The sequence below is a fragment of the Mesocricetus auratus genome, unplaced genomic scaffold, assembly GCF_017639785.1.
Source record: "Mesocricetus auratus isolate SY011 unplaced genomic scaffold, BCM_Maur_2.0 Super-Scaffold_100004, whole genome shotgun sequence".
Classification (NCBI taxonomy): Eukaryota; Metazoa; Chordata; class Mammalia; order Rodentia; family Cricetidae; genus Mesocricetus; species Mesocricetus auratus.
In genome coordinates, this window is record NW_024429189.1 from 102,560,067 (window position 1) to 102,568,809 (window position 8,743).

The following is an 8,743-nucleotide window of genomic DNA, read 5'->3' on the forward strand; positions in this document are numbered from 1 at the left end:
CTGGAAACTGAATGCTGCCTGATATCCTGAACCCCTGTCATTTATAGTTCTATACTGCTGGCTAACTAGTGTGGCTGCTGGGATTAAAGGTGTGTGGCACCACTGTCTGGCCTCTATGACTGTGGCTAGCTTTGCATTCTGATCTTCAGGCAAACTTTATTAGATCATAAACAACATATCACCATACTGGTGTCACTTTTTCTTTTTTCCCCAAGCCTAAATTTGCTACTTTTGCTACCCTGAAGTCCCACCTATACCTCCTCCCTTGCTATTGGCTGTTCAGCATTTTATTAGACTAATAAAGTACCTTATACAGGCAAGGAAAAAATAGCAACACATCTTTACATAATTAAACTATGTAATACATCTTTACATAGTTTAATAATTGTATTATATCTTTGCATAATTAAATATTCCACATTTACTCCTTTTTGTCTAAATAAAAAGAAAGGTTTTAGCTTTAACATAGTAAGACTATATACAACAAGAAATTCACCAAATAAGAATTATGTTTACAATATCCAGTCCATTTGCATTTGGCAAATATAGGAAAAATACTCCATTATCTATCCTGTCCTGCTGAGTCCAAAGTTGTATATCCAATTTACTTACTATGCTAACTTTTATCCAACTCAAAGTTATCTTTTTAGACTTCAAAACATTTTCTTAGATAAACAATTTAAACTTTTATGTTTCTCAACCTTATAAACTTTAAATCTCTTATGTAAGTTTCTTTTCTGAATTTAGTAACAAGGGAAAATTTTTAACTATCTCATCTTCAACTCCAGCAGAGACCTGAAAAAGGATATAATATTACCTGAGTAAACAGGAAGTATAGAGCAAGCAACTTCCAAAACTTGAGAAAGGACAAAGATATCTGGACAGTCACCCAAGCGTCCTCTGCGATGTTGGGACATCTCTCTTTGACCTAAAGTCCTGGAATATCTGACAGACTTTTCTGTGAAGCGGGAAATTTGAAGGACGGAACTACTTTGGCTTGAGAAAGTTATGTTCTGCTTGCCCGGTATACTGTCAGCAGTTGAGGCAAGGACAGTTTCTTTGCCAAACAGATAGCTTTGCCATAATGAAAGCAAACTCCATATGGAGATTCTTTTATACTCATCATTCTTTTATGAAGTAGATTGGTGCTGCCAGGAGCAGATGTGTGTCATTGTCATGAAAAGCCTTAGGTTATTAAACATCTGAAATGCCATATTCTGTAAGTCTCTGAAGCATTAAAGATCACCTATCTATCTAAAATATATCTGCTTAACCTTGAAAACATACCTAACATGACTACAAGTTTGCTTGTTGTAGATGACTAACTACTAACCTGCATTTCTTAATTATCCTAAGCAGTTTGTAATAGTTTTCAAAGTCTAGAACTTTATATTACATTTTTTTAAATTTTATTTTCCAGTTTCAATTTAGATAAGAAACAAGGTTGCTTCACAAGTCAGTTCCAGGTCCCTCTCCCTTTCCCTCCCCTCCTCCCGTGCCCTCCCCCCAACCGCCCCGCGCCCCCCCCATTATCCCCTCATTCCCCCAGGGAGGGTGAGGCCCTCCATGGGGGTGTCCATAGTCTGTCATTTCATATAGGGCAGGGCCTAGACCCTTCCCCAAGAGTTCAGGGTGAGAGTGCACCTCACATTGTTCTATGGGAGTCCAAAGTCCGTGTGTATACTTGGGATGGGTACTGATCTGCTGCCCAAGGCTCAATAGATTCCCTAGGCCTCCTCACTGACACCCAGATTCAGGGGGTCTTGATCAGTCCCATGCTGGATTCCCAGGCTGATGCCTGGGATTCAAGAGTTAACCTTTGTCTGGTCAGCTGTTTCTGGGGGTTAAACCAGCCCAGTCTTAATCCCTTTGATCATCAGTCTTCCGTCTCTGTTACTGGCTTTCTTGAGTTCAGCTCAGTACTTAACCAAGGGAGTCTGCCTCTTCTTTGATCAGCCACTAAATGAAGTTTCTGTTTCCCAGACTATCTGGCCATAGGATTGTAGGCTGGCACTCCCCAGATCTATGTCTAAAATCCATATATGAGAGAGTACATGCCATGTTTCTCTTTTTGTGACTGTGTTACCTCACTCAGGATGGTTTCTTCTAATGTCATCCATTTGCCTGCTGAGCTGCATAGGTACAATATCTTAAACAAGAATAGAAACATATTCAGTATGACAAAAATATCCTTAACTTTGTATCAACGTATAAAAATCCATGCCAATGTAAAATATTTTAAATGAATAGTTGTCATTTTATCCTATATTCCTATTTCTCCACTAAATAATAACAAACATCCATAACCCACTGAATTACCAAAAAATATTCACACCACCTCTTGGGAATGTGGGTATTGTATTCTATAGACTGATTCCTGTTGTCTGGGGGTGATGGTATCCTCCTCAGGGAACCCTGAGAAAATTGAGATAATTGTCAGGTCCTAGGAAAACTAGCTGTAACGTTTGGGTTCAGTCTCTGTATAATGGGAAAGTGCAAGGCTGATCTGAAGTCCTGGCTAGAATAGTCTGTCAGGTTGAACCATCTCAATTAGCAGCCTTGAAGTTGTTCTGAATGCAGAACTCTGAGGAAACTTCAACAGAGGCACTCTGAAAGGCTGGATCACCTGTGGTGTCTTGTCCCCTTGCTTTGAAAACACATAGTCTTTCAAAAGTAACACACACATCTGCATTAACACAAGTATGGATTGTGCATTGTACACAAGTCAGACAAAGATGTTTTTTGTTTGTCTGAGTAGATAAAAGACATCTGTCAATTTTATAAGTTAGTTTAGATTATATAACCAAATCTTATCCATGCCATATGAAAGGATGGCATGTAGTAACACATCATGATGACTTTGTAACCAACAAGATTTATCATGTCTCATCCAGTCAGTGTCAGAGCTGTTCCTATGTCAAGGGATCATCATGTATGTCATGTGTCTTATAGTTTTTCTAAGTTTGTTTTTTTATGTCTGTAGCCAAGATTTTTCAGATGGTCTCCCAATCAAACCCGATCTCTATTAATTTTGAAGGAATCAACAGACTTCATTTCCCATGGAAATAAAAGCATATACCTCTCCCTCAACACAATACATTTTCTGAATTCCATTTTAAAATTAAGACATCCCCAATTTATCTAGACTGCTTTAATTCAGAAGTTCTTTTTACAGTCCCATGTCTCTCAGCAGCTGCTGTTCAGTCATCAGCATTCAAAAAACTCAATGTCAACAAAGCATTATACAGGATTCAGACTCCGCATGCATTTCCCATCTTTATGTGGCTCATTCTTTTTATATTACTTTACTCTTTTTTAATGATTCTTCTTTATTGTTTTAAACTATTTATTTTTTCCTATGTCTGTCTATACCCATTTTCTTTCTTAAGTACCTATACACACGGTAGCCTGTTTGAAGGCTTTATTGGTCTGGACTTGTTTTACTGTATCATTCTCTGACCACATGAGCCAAACCTTAAACTGCTAAGTAGCAGCTAGGCCCTCCTCCATGGGGCTCTGGTGGTTGGTTCCACTCTCTCCTTGGGTCAAAGGGAGCCGAGCCTTAAGCACAAAGACCTGGTTGAGAGCTATGTTTAACTAGGAGTTGCTTTTGACCTAGAGCTGCATTTAACTGTCTCAGATCTAGGAAGCTGATGCCCATACTATGGCAAAAATTTTTACTTAGTTTGCTGTTTCTACTTAGTGTACCAGCTGCTCCAGTTGGCACACCAGCTGCACAGAAGCTCCTCTTAAAGGAGCCATATCTGTTTGTTTGTAATTTTTGTTTGTTTGTTTTCTGCTTCTCAGGCCCTATGTGGAAATTTGGGTCCCAAATTAGCTGCAATTAGTAGTTATAATTTTTTCCTTTGTGCCATCAACCCGCTCCCAAATAGAGACACAGAGACTTCTTATTAATTATGAATGCTGGATCTTAGATTAGGCTTGCCACAATAGCTCTTTTAACTTAACTTGATTTTATTCATGTATATTTTGCCTTGGAGCTTTTTACCTTTCTTTCATTCTATATGTCTTACTTTCCTGCTTCTGCCATACCGGTCTGTCTGGACCCTGGAGTCTCCTTGGTGTCTCTTTTTCTTTCTTCCCCAAGTCTAAATTTCCTCTACTTTCTCTCCCTGCCCAGGAGTCCTATCTATACCTCCTCCTTCATTAATGACCATTCATCTTTTTGTTAGTCCAATCAGGTGCCTTAGGAAGGCAAGGTAAAACATTAAAACATCAATATAATTAAGTAAATGCAAAACATCTTTACATAGTTAAGCAATTGCAATACAAATCTTCTGTAACACCATTGTCATCATGGTGCGAAGCTGGCATGGTGCTGGAGAAAGAGCTGAGAGTTCTACATCTGGACCCACAGAAAGACAAAAAAGACACTGGGTCTGGTTTGAGCATCTGAAATCTTAAAGCCTACCCCCCAGTGACACACTTCCTTCAACAAGGCCACACCTACTCCAATAGGACTATACCTCCTAATCCTGCCCCCTAATGATCCAAATATATGAGCCTATGGGAGCTGATCTTATTCAAACCACCACAAGAGCCATAACAAATACCTAAATACAAACATGTTATAGAGAGGAAGGGATTATTTTGACTCAGATGTGAAAGGCTTTAGTTCTTGGTTACGATGGAACCAGAACAGCACAGTATGAATCTAGAGCAGAGGATGTCTCTTCATCTCATATAGCTGGAAAACAAGTAGAGAGGCACAGGAAGGGGTGTGACCAGGTGTAAGAGGCTCTTTCATTTCTTGTTCAAAAATATTTTCTAATTAAAGCGGTTTGGATGCTGACTATCCCTGATTATCATGTTTTTTTCTTAAGAATCATATCTGCAGGGTATCTTCTATCACTTCCACCTTGCGCTCTCCTCCTTCACTGTCCTCCCACATCACCTAAATTTGGGGTCCCAGGAAGGGTTCATCATCATAGCTCATCAGCACAGAACAGGTCTCTTAGATACTCTTTTCCCCTTATGCCCTCCAGCTGTAGGAAATGACAAGCTTCTACCTTCATTTCTTTCTCCTCTTTGGCTTATTTTCCTACCAAATCAGAACCTAAGGCAGAGGGCAGCATCCACATGTATTTTTCCTGTTGTAATTTCCTACTCATATACTCAAGCTTTTGTTCCCCCTGGGGAAAAGCTGAGCCTTGGTTTCATGACTTTTTGCCCACAGCAAATGGCATATAAACCACACATAAAGCATAATACATACAGATACATTTTCAAATGGCATTCTTTTACTAGGCTCTACCACTTAATGGTTCCACCATACCCCAGTGGCACCATGAGCCAGGACCATTTTTTCAACTTGTGGGGCACTGAGGGAACTTTTAAGATAGGAATCCATAGCATGCAGGGGAAATATCTTCTTCAGGTGGAAAGGCAAGGGTTTATCTTGGTAGACATAAACAGCTTTGATGATGACACCTCTGCTGCCACTGATTCTTCCTCTTGGATCTGTCACTTGCTTTTGATTAAAAAGCTGGAGGGGCTATAGTAGTCTGTGTTGAATTTTATTTGCCAAAAATATAATTTAGTAAAATTTCTTAAAGAAATGTATACATTTTGAATTATATCTACTTCATAAGCCATCATTTTTAAAATACAATAGAAGCAAAAGAAACCCTTTATTCTGGTTATAAGGCAAGAATGTTTCCCTTCCCTCATATAATCTTTAATAAAATGAGAGGCAGCTCATTAGTTCATGTTCTGATACTTGACCTCTTATAATTAGACATCTCTCCCCACCCCAAGAAACTCTTGCTGAGTTAACAAGGCCTGCTGTTTTACTTTGGGAGAAAGACACTTCAACCATTTCTTTCTGTAGCCTCTTCAAAAATAACAAAAGCAAACAAATGAAACACTTGTACTTCTGAATATTTACTATTGTTTTTTCCAACTGGAATTCATCAAACATATGATCACTATTAGTTTGAAATTGGCATCCATTTGTGCATTCAGAAACAATGAGCGTGACCACCTATAATCATTTTATACACCTACTGGGTCAAATAGTAATGCTGGATAGAATGTATAATCTTGACAATTTAGACTCTATAAAAAGAGGATTGTCAGGAAACCAAATACATGTCTGAGTTGACTAAATGCTTCTGGAATTTAATTCTTTAGTTCTCAAAATTAAGAGGTATCTTTTTCTACCTGGAACACATGGAATATATGCAAAGTCATTATTACTACTCACCAATAGAATTACTATCAAGGGCATTTTCTACCATGCCATCTTTACCAAGTCATCGTAGGATCATATCTTAAACTCAGTATAAGTTCTTTTGAACCTAGTCTTAGCCCCCTATAGCTATGTCCCTATCTTGGTTATGAGCTGAGCAAGAAAAGGGGGAGCCACAGGATATAGATCTCTGAGCATTTCCACCCCCAAATCTCAGTGAATTTGTAGCTTGGACTGATTCTGAGCTACTGTCATACCTATTGCCATTTTGTGTATGAACAGAGCAGGAATGGAAGCAGGAGCTCATCTGTCCACATTTTTTAGAGAAATGAAAGAAAACAAAGCAAACAGATAAACACAGATGCTCATTACCTCCTTTAACTTTCATATTTCTTTTTTACTGGTAATTGAAACTTAAATGTCTCTGGGCACAAACAGATGATGGGTCTGCCTATCTGGAAATGCCAGACAAGATGATGTATATGTAGATTTCTTTGAGAGGAGAATGATTCTTTTCTTTTAAATTTGTGTGTGTTTGCGTGTTACATGCATGCACACATGTATGGAATTATGCTTTCCCATGGGAAAACACACAGAGGTCAGAGGATGGCATTGGGTATCTTCCTCTGTTGTTATCTGCCTTATTTCCTTGAGACAGGAAGTACATTTTCACTAAAATTGAAGTTTACTCTTTTTGCTAGACTGTCTAGGCAGTGAGTTCCTGGGGTCTGCTGGTTTTTGACTGCCTGCCTCAGCACTGGAGTTATACGTGTTTGTGGCTATATCCAACTTTAAAAAAAGCAGGCTCTGGTACTAGAACTTGGGTCTTCACATGTATACCCAAGTGCTATTAGCACATTTTCCATAGTCACAGCCCTAAGTGTGACTTTGCTTTAAATTTTAAATATGGTCCTTTGCAGAATGCCCCTCCTTGCAGCAAACAGTTTCCAGTGAAACTGTGTCAGAGGGCAGAGGACAGCTGTTTCTCATCAAGAGCTTGAGAAATTTCTCCAAACTACATATACTAATTGTCCAAAAGTTTGGCAAAACTCTGTGGAGTTGGGAGACACCAGAGAAATATGAATAGCAAAATTAGAGGAAAGATGTTAAGATGCCTATTTGTACTGGGTACCTCTAGGAGATAGCAGTGTGCTTTTTGTATGAGAGTGTTTATTGCAGAGGAAATCCAAATTATCATTAGACAGAAACATCCTCCTGGAATTACCAACTGGAAAAGATCATCACAAATATTAAACAACCTCATCAAGACAACTTTAAGTCATCACAAAATGCAGATTGAAACCTAGAAGAGTGTTTCTTGACTAGAAAAAAAAAACATCCCGAGGTAACAGACTTAGAAAGACAAACACAGTATGTATTCATTCATAAGTGAATATTAGAAGTAAAACAAAGTATAACCAGATTAAAGTCTACAGCTCCAGAGAAGCTGGGTATCAAGGAGGACCCTAAGAGGGACACATGGATCACCTGGGAAGAGAAATTAGGCGATATCTACAGGGCAAAATGGGGGCAGGGAGTGGTAAGAGGGAGAGGAAGAGGGTTGAGAACAGGAGGGAACAAGATGGCCTGGGCGGTGAGGGATGGAGTAGACGAGCAATGAAAAAAATATCTTAGAAGGGAGAACTACTATGGGCTTGGGGGAAACTGGGTGCTAGGGTAACTCCCAAGAATTCACCAGGAGAACCCCAACAAAGACTCCTAGCAATAGCTGAGAGGATGCCTGTCTGGCCTAGCCCTTTAATCAGATTGATGAATACCCCAACTATCATCATAGAGCCCTCATCCAGTAATTGATCTCTGCTGGATCTGGTGTGGAGACAGCTGAACCAAGCTCATGGAAACTCATGAACTCTAGACCTACAACTGTGGAAACTCCAGGGCACCGAACTAGACCCTCAGTATGCGGGAGACAGTTGTGAAACTTGGACAATGAGAGGGGCCCCTGGCAGTAGTACCACAATATAATCCCAGTACACAGGGTAGCTTGTTGGAGCCCACTCCCTATGGTGTAATGCATGCTCAGTCTTAATGCATGAGAGAGGGTCCTGGCCCTGCCCCAACCTAATTAACCAGCCTGTTGTCTCCTCATGGGAGCCCTTACCAGTGAGGAGAAGTGGACTGGGGGTGGAAGGAAAAACTGAAGTTGGTATGTAAAATGAAATCAAAAATAAAAAAAATGAAAAAAAGAAACCTAGAAGAGTATTGAAAAATGTCAGCTCTAAGGAGTCATTCAAGGATAAAAAAAACTATGTAACATGAATTAGTAAAACACCAAGAGACTGATATTGGGGTTCAACTTCAAGCTGAATATCAGAAAAGCAAAGCATCCAGCCACTAGCTCTTACCTCTAGCTCAGGCTGAAAGGGCTGATCCATGCACGAGCTCTTCACCAAGTCTCACACTGCTGCCTCTCCTCAGTGTGGCTGGAGAACGAATCCTCTCTGAGACCTTGCTTCTGTCTTATATGCTTCCCTAATGTTGGGATTAAAGGCGTGAACTATAATTCTCTTT